We start from the raw sequence: 8,401 nt of genomic DNA on the forward strand, positions 1-8,401 counted from the left end.
AACTCAGCGGGGGGGGGGGGGGGGGGGTAAAGGGAAGGGGGGGGGTTGATATTTCATATCTTTTTTTTTTTTTTCTAAGACTTACAAAAAGAGCCACAAACAGCCCGACGTGACAAAAACGTCGGATCGAAAGCAGAAAAAAACGAGTGATAAGCACCAATGAAGGGGAGAGATGGGGCAGTGTCTTGTCAGTTGCTCCAGACCCCCCCTCCGACCCCCCCCCCCTCCAAAAAAAAAAAAGAAAAGTAACAGACCAGCTTTAGATTGTATTTGCAAAAAAAAAACGACACGTGTGTGTTCTGATGTAGTTGGATGACAAAACGAGTGCAGGTACGACCCCTCTTCCTCCTCCTCCTCCTCTTCCTCTTCCTCCTCTTCCTCTTCCCACCAAAAAAAACAAACTAAACATTCACACACGTGTAGAATTAAAAAATTTTATATATTTTTTTTGCATCTATTTGACAGCGGTCTGACGCACACACACAGACGGACCCTCTGAATTCACCGTACTGCCTCATCCCCCCTTCCTTCCCTCCATCATCCCTCCTTCCCTCCCTCCCTCTCTCTCTCTTTTAGTGGTTCAGTGATTTTGTTTTATTTTTTATTTGAATTTTTTTGCATCTCACAGTGTAATCTCTCTGTGTCGTATATATATATATATACAAACACATTACCAGTTGCATCCTTTGTAGAATTCTGTGGTTTTGACGATTGTCCTGTTTGCCATGTTTGAGATCGTATTTTCTAGAAAAAGTATTTTAATTTTGCCTTTTATTTTTTTTTTTTATATATACACACATATATATATATATATATATATAGAAAAGACAAAAAGACGATTAAGGAAAAACAAAAAAAAAAAAACAAAACAAAACAAAAAACCAGCATGCTTTTTATTGAGATTATGTAAACTATACACCTTATTATAATAAAGAATGTTTGGCTGACTACTGTGGTAAAAGAACGCAAAGGGTTTGGACATTTCCCCTTTCTTCTATGTTTATGTTGTTCTTCCGTTATCTGTCTCTCTTGTGTGAAATGACCGCCAGACCCATCATGTGACTCGGGGTGGGTGGGTGGGGATGCGGCCCCAGCTTTGATCTCTTTGATCTCTTTGGCCGGGGTAAGTTCGGGTCGGTGCTGCTCCTCTCTCTCTCCAGCTTCTCGCCAAGTCCCACCACAATGACGACGACGGTGATGATTTCGGCACAAAAACGATCGACATGGTCTTTTTTTGAAAGAAAATTTTTTTTATTTTTTATTTTTTTAAGGCGATGAAATTGCACGAGCTAAAATTGCGTGGAGGGCTGGGGAGAGGCTCACAGATAGAATGGCCGAGTTGCATTTTGATCTGTGGAGCAGATCCTGTTCCTGGGGTTGATCGGTGTGCGTCTGGTCTGGTCTGGTCTGGTCTAGTCTGGTCTGGTCCCCCCCCCCCCCCTCCCCCCTCCCCCGCTGCACCGACTCCTCCCTCTCCGTGTGTCTCTGTGTCCGGTTCACTCTCAGACCTGCATGCGTGACAATAACCCGTGCCTCTGCCGCAAACAAAACCAAAAAAAAACAAAAAAAACAAACACACAACAAGCCCCGCCCCCTTTTCCGACAGCCCAGCTCTGAACTAACTATCTCAACTGAATTAGGTCGCCGCGCCGCCTGGAACGGCCAGCGCGCCGCCGCGCGTGAACGTCGTGGGGACGACTTTTAGCGCGGCGACGCCACCGAACGCCCCGGGACTTGTTCTCTCTCTCTTCGCCACCCAAGGTAAATGAAAAGAAAAGAAAAAAACAACCCGACGGCAACAAAAATCATGAAAGCACTGACCCCTCCCCCCACCACCCCCAGCCCCGCCCTCCTCCTCCTCCTCCCTCCTCCCACACCTGCCGCCCCTTCGTTTGACTCTGCCTTGAACAAACACACCCCCTCCTCCTCCTCCTCCTCCTCCTCTCTTCCCCTCCCTCCCCTCGGGCTTCTCCTCGGTGGGGGTAGGGTAAGGGGGGGTTAGGCCCCCCCCCCAGCTCCACCTGTGTCCGGCTTTTCTCCGCCATACGCATTATGTACAGTTCCCCCGCTCGCCCTGCTGGAGTGAGAGAATGTGTTTCTATTAAAGGAGGGAGTTTCTACTTGTTTACACCCAAAAAAACCAAACAAACAAACGATTCAGCAAGACTGAAGCCTCGTTCCCATGACAACGACTTTTTCGAGTGGAAAAAACACCTGTTTTGGTTTTTTTTTTAGCATTTTCGTCTCATAAAAAGTTTGGATTTTACAGAGAAACAATGTAGTTTGCATGCCAGGCCATGAGGTGGCGCTGTGGGTTGTTTGCACCGGAGCAGCGTTTTGGGAAACAAAACCCTCTCAAAAAATTTTTTTATAAAAGATGTACGCTGCTAATTATTTGGCACTGACAAAGATTTTAAATCTTAATTTCAGACAGAATCGAAAAATTAGCTTGTTTTTAATGTTATTGGTTTATTTTTAGGCCTCGAATTTACGGAATAATCTAAAAAATCTTCAGAAACAAGTTTGGATTTTACACAGAAACCATGTAGTTGACATGCCAGGCCATGAGGTGGCGCTGTGGGTTGTTTAGCACCGGAGCAGCGTTTTGGGAAAATGGGTTTCTTTGCCCCCCCGTTTCCATGGAGATGGAGAATTTTCAAAAGGTTCTACATTTGGAGCTGGAGTTTTATTGGCTCTGAGCACAAAATGCAAATTATAGATAAATGATAGATAGATAGACTTTATTGTCTGCCCCAAGCGGTGACACATTTTTCTTTAACAACCCCGTCAAAAAAATTTATAAAAGATGTACGCTGCTAATTATTTGGCACTGACAAAGATTTTAAATCTTAATTTCAGACATAATAGATAAATTAGCTTGTTTTTAACGTTATTTACTTATTTTAGGCCTTGATTTTACAGGATAATCTAAAAAATCTTGTCTTTGAGTTTCAGTAAATTCAGAAACATTTACTCTTCAGCTTCACGTCTTTTTTCCGTCGCAGGACGTTGAGGATGAGTTTAAAAAGTCTTGAGTAAAAAAAGTTGCTGCTCCTCGGCCGTATTTTCCCACTTAGACGATTGTCGGCGTCTTTTCATCAGGAGATTTTTGCGATGTCGTTTCCATGCTGGGCCACTAGTGGGCACTGTTGTTTGTTTTGGTAAACACCTGTGGCGTTTTCAGAAAGTGTCGGGGTTTTTTTCTGTCGCGTCGGCATGGCAACGGCACCTGTGCGTTTTCGAAAAGTTCCCTCCTGGGAGCCGTTTTTTACGTTAAAAAAAAACCCGCTTAAGTTGGCGTTTTCAGCAGCTCCGAGCGGAAGTTTTGCGTTTTCTGTTGAAACGGTTGTCGTGGAAACGGGGCCTGGGTCTTTAAGCTCTGAATCCAGGGACGGTGTAAAGCCCCTCCGGTGTGTGTGTGTGTGTGTGTGTGTGTGTGTGTGTGTGTGTGTGTGTGTGTGTGTGTGTGTGTGTGTGTGTGTGTGTGTGTGTGTGTGTGTGTGTGTGTGTGTGTGTGTGTGTGTGTGTGTGTGTGTGTGTGTGTGTGTGTGTGTGTGTGTGTGTGTGTGATCAATCGCCGAGGCTTCGTTCACGCGGACACGAACCCCCCCGCCCGCTAGTCGACTCCCCTCCACCGCCGTATTCGCCGCCGCCCGCCCCCCCTCCCCTCCCTCCTCCCTCCCTCCTCCCTCCCTCGCCCTACTGTCCCTTTGCGCCTCTCCTCTCCGCCGTTCACACACCACACAGCGCTTTTAAAAAATATATATATATTATTATTATTATTATGACTTCCCGCCGCCACCGCCGCCGCCATCTTGGATCTGGGTTTGTGGCTTCTGGCTCGGACTCGACTTCCCAGAACCACCCGCCTGACCCGAACCCCCCCCCCTCCTCCTCTTGTTACCGTAGAGGTGTGTGTGTGTGTGTGTGTGTGTGTGTGTGTGTGTGTGTGTGTGTGTGTGTGTGTGTGTGTGTGTGTGTGTGTGTGTGTGTGTGTGTGTGTGTGTGTGTGTGTGTGTGTGTGTGTGTGTGTGTGTGTGTGTGTGTGTGTGTGTGTGTGTGTGTGTGTGTGTGTGGTTGAATCTACCTGATGCTCAACCAAACAAAACATCGTCGCCTGTAAGATTCATCCTTTGTCTTCTCAATTAAATCAGTACGTCCTCAAATAATCCGCTCAATAAGACAATAAAACTGAGTTCTGACATTTTTTCTCAGAATTTTTACTTTTTAAACTCAGAATTCTGCATTTAAAGTAGAAATTCTGAGTCTAAAAGTCAGAAGTCTGACTATTTTCTCGTAATTTGAACTTTTTTCCGCAGATTTCTGACTTTAAACTCAAATTTCTCACTATTTTAAACTCAGAATTCTGAGTTTAAAGTCGAAATTCTCTGTCTAAAAGTCAGAGTTCTGACTTTAAACGTAGAATTCTGAGTCGAAAAGTCAGAATTTCCTGCTGATTTATGTCCCAAAGCCTCAAATGGTCATTTTAGTCCCGCAGTACCGTTTCTCACCACAAGATGGCGCATTGAGTCATTGAAAGAAGCAGTTGGAGGAGGAATTGTTAACGGTCTATGCGATGAGCTACTTTCCATATATTAAAAGTCCTACGGCCTAAAAACTAGACAAAACAGGGGGTGGATGAGCTGCGCGGATGCTCGGACTGCTAGCTAGCATGTAACAACGGGGGAAAACTTCACGTAAATATGAGCGGAACCAGAGTGAAAGCAAGGAACCGAAGCAGATGAAGGAAAGTAAAAGAAAACAAGCTGGAAACCAATGATAAAAATACGAGCACTGGAGAAAACTTGACTCAACACTGCCACCTAGTGTACAAAGGAGGGATCAGTGTGTGTGTGTGTGTGTGTGTGTGTGTGTGTGTGTGTGTGTGTGTGTGTGTGTGTGTGTGTGTGTGTGTGTGTGTGTGTGTGTGTGTGTGTGTGTGTGTGTGTGTACTCGTAACGACACGGACGAGACGCTTTTGCTTAAAAAAAAAACCCAAAAACCAAGAACCTTGTGGCCTGCTGGGCTTTGCTCCTGGGCCAGGGACGGGAGGTTGCCGGTTCCCCGCCCCCTGGGTCCCCGGCGGCCAATCAGAAACGTCCTATGAGACGGCGCCGGGCCGGTCTGACCTGCAGGTTCTCACCAAGCCTCGGGGTTCCTCTAGGACTTCTCTGGTTCCGCTGCCGTTTCCCTCTTAGACGCTGGACATGCTGGACATTGTCCATTGCGGGACGTGTCTCACGCTGTGTGTCTCCTTTACCTGTTGAGATTGTCTCTGTGCCGCCGCGGCGTGGCGCGGCGCGGCGTGGCGTGGCGAGCTCGCCGCCTCTCGGTTTTGTCACACTTGGCGTTCTGCTCTGACGGCCGCAGGACGGAACCACCGGGACACAAAGACGACGTCTGTCTTAACAAAGACGGGGAAACGGGAGTCGGACAGGAATGAATTGATGGGTTGGTTTTGAAGGTGAGTTGTGGAAGGACACTTCGCTGACCCCCCCCCCCCTGACCCCCCCCCCCCCCCCCCCCCCCACACACACACACACTTTCTCCATCCGGATCTTGGAGGACACATTATTTTAGTACGTCTAATAATCTGGAGCTCATGTTTGGGAATCGTCTAACTGGGAAAAAACACTATTATCTAACTGGGAAATACCACTTATCTAAGTGGGAATCGTCTAACTGGGAAAAAACACTATTATCTAACTGGGAAATACCACTTATCTAAGTGGGAATCGTCTAACTGGGAAAAAACACTATTATCAAACTGGGAAATACCACTTATCTAAGTGGGAATCGTCTAACTGGGAAAAAACACTATTATCTAACTGGGAAATACCACTTATCTAAGTGGGAATCGTCTAACTGGGAAAAAACACTATTATCTAACTGGGAAATACCACTTATCTAAGTGGGAATCGTCTAACTGGGAAAAAACACTATTATCTAACTGGGAAATACCACTTATCTAAGTGGGAATCGTCTAACTGGGAAAAAACACTATTATCTAACTGGGAAATACCACTTATCTAAGTGGGAATCGTCTAACTGGGAAAAAACACTATTATCTAACTGGGAAATACCACTTATCTAAGTGGGAATCGTCTAACTGGGAAAAAACACTTATCTAACTGGGAAATACCACTTATCTAAGTGGGAATCGTCTAACTGGGAAAAAACACTATTATCTAACTGGGAAATACCACTTATCTAAGTGGGTATCGTCTAACTGGGAAAAACACTATTATCTAAGTGGGAATCGTCCAACTGGGGAAAAAAAACACTTATCTAAGTGGGAATCATCTAACTGGGAAAAACACTTATCGAAATGGGAATCTATCTGGGAATCGTCTAACTGGGAAAAAACACTATTATCTAAGTGGGAATCGTCTAACTGGGAAAAAACACTATTATCTAAGTGGGAATCGTCTAACTGGGAAAAAACACTATTATCTAAGTGGGAATCGTCTAACTGGGAAAAAACACTATTATCTAAGTGGGAATCGTCTAACTGGGAAAAAACACTATTATCTAACTGGGAATCGTCTAACTGGGAATCGTCTAACTGGGAAGACACCATTCAAACAGGAACTCAGCAAATGAGGAAGAACAAAAGGACTCGCCTCACTAACACCATCAGCCTCCATGATCAGGCCACACAGTGCACCAGTATTTATCTCCTCCACCTCCTCTTCCTCCACCTCCTCCTCCACCTCCTCCTCCCTCACTAAAGCCTCCCGGTGCTTGTCAGTCTGGTCTTACCATGCTTGGGTGAATGCAGCCGCACATCTCTAAACCCCTCCACCACCTCCTCCTCTTCCTCCTCCACCCTCCCTGCTCTGTACTGACAAGCCACAGCTCGCTGCAGCCTCCCTCCGCCCTCCGCCCTCTGACCTCTGACCTCCGCCCTCGCCGCCGCCGTCTGGATCGCGCTCTGAACGGCTGCACTCGTCTGCATTGTGTTGTGATGAAGGATCCTGCAGGTGTCGTCTCTTCCTCTGCAGCAGAGTCCATCCGGGTGGAGGAGGTGGAGGTGGAGTTTTTTTCACAGGGCTCATGTTTCACTCCGGCGACGTCTGCAGGTGAAGTGTAATCCCGGCTGAATGCGCCGGCCGATATTCAATAAAGCACCACTTTTATTTCTTCTTGCTTTCAGCAGCTCGACTCTTTGACCCGTTTCACATCAAAGAGTTTCACATCAAAGCGCCGTCTCCCTCGGCACCCAACCAACTAGGTTAACGGACCGACGGTGTAGTTAAAGGTAAACGCTGGGAGTTAATTATGATAGGACGCGTCGTCTCCAGAGAATTTACAAAGTAAGAGTCTCGTCTGAACGACATGAGGTTTTTTTTTTTTTTTTTTTTATTTTGTATTAATGAATGTCTGCGTCAACATGTCAACTGTGAATCGTTCCTATAATAACGCTTGTATCTCCATTTTAGTCTATTTATTAAAAATGTTGGGGCATTTTTTTTTTGTTTATTTTTTACAATGACTGAAAATCATAAATAAATCCACGTTTTTTTTTCCTCATAAGTGTCTCTGCTTCTTTTATTACACCAGAATGTCTCAAGTGAAAACTACCTAGACCAGGATCCACATCAACCTGATCTGACCTCTGACCTCTGACCTCTGGAGGCCCAAAAGGTCAAATATAACATGTTAAACTGCAGATATGGACAAATGTCAAAGTCTTTCCTTCTTTTGATCCTTTTGCAAGAATTTGCCAGTTTATTCTGAAATATACATATTGAAGGAAATCAGATATTATATTTGCAACAAAAAAAAAAAAACCCTCAGTCACCTGGATATCGTACTTTTATTCAGGATTCAAACAATTTGTCATCATCTGGAAATTGTTTTAAATTTGTGTCTAAAGTATCATTTCACATAAGTTGGACTCGTCATTTTATTGTGAAAGGCGTTGCGTCATGTGACCTCCACAGACGCATTAATGTCGGGGGTCAAATTCTGACCAAGGGAGGTTTTTAATGTCATTTTTGCCAATTTAGTGTTTTTAGATCAGAATCTGTCAGTTTTCATATTTATACTTTAAAAAAAAAAAAAAAAAAAGTCAGAAGTCTGACTATTTTCTCGTAATTCTGACTTTTTTCTGCAGATTTCTGACTTTAAACTCAAATTTCTGACTTTTTAAACTCAGAATTCTGAGTTTATATGTAGAATTCTGAGTCTAAAAGTCATAAGTCTGACTTTTTACTCGTAATTCGAACTTTTTTCCACAACACAAGTTGGACTCGTCATTTTATTGTGAAAGGCGTTGCGTCATGTGACCTCCACAGACGCATTAATGTCGGGGGTCAAATTCTGACCAAGGACGGTTTTTAATGTCATTTTTGCCAATTTAGTGTTTTTAGATCAGAATCTGTTAGTTTTCATATTT

Source organism: Blennius ocellaris, assembly GCF_963422515.1.
Source record: "Blennius ocellaris genome assembly, chromosome: 23".
In the NCBI taxonomy this organism is placed as follows: Eukaryota; Metazoa; Chordata; class Actinopteri; order Blenniiformes; family Blenniidae; genus Blennius; species Blennius ocellaris.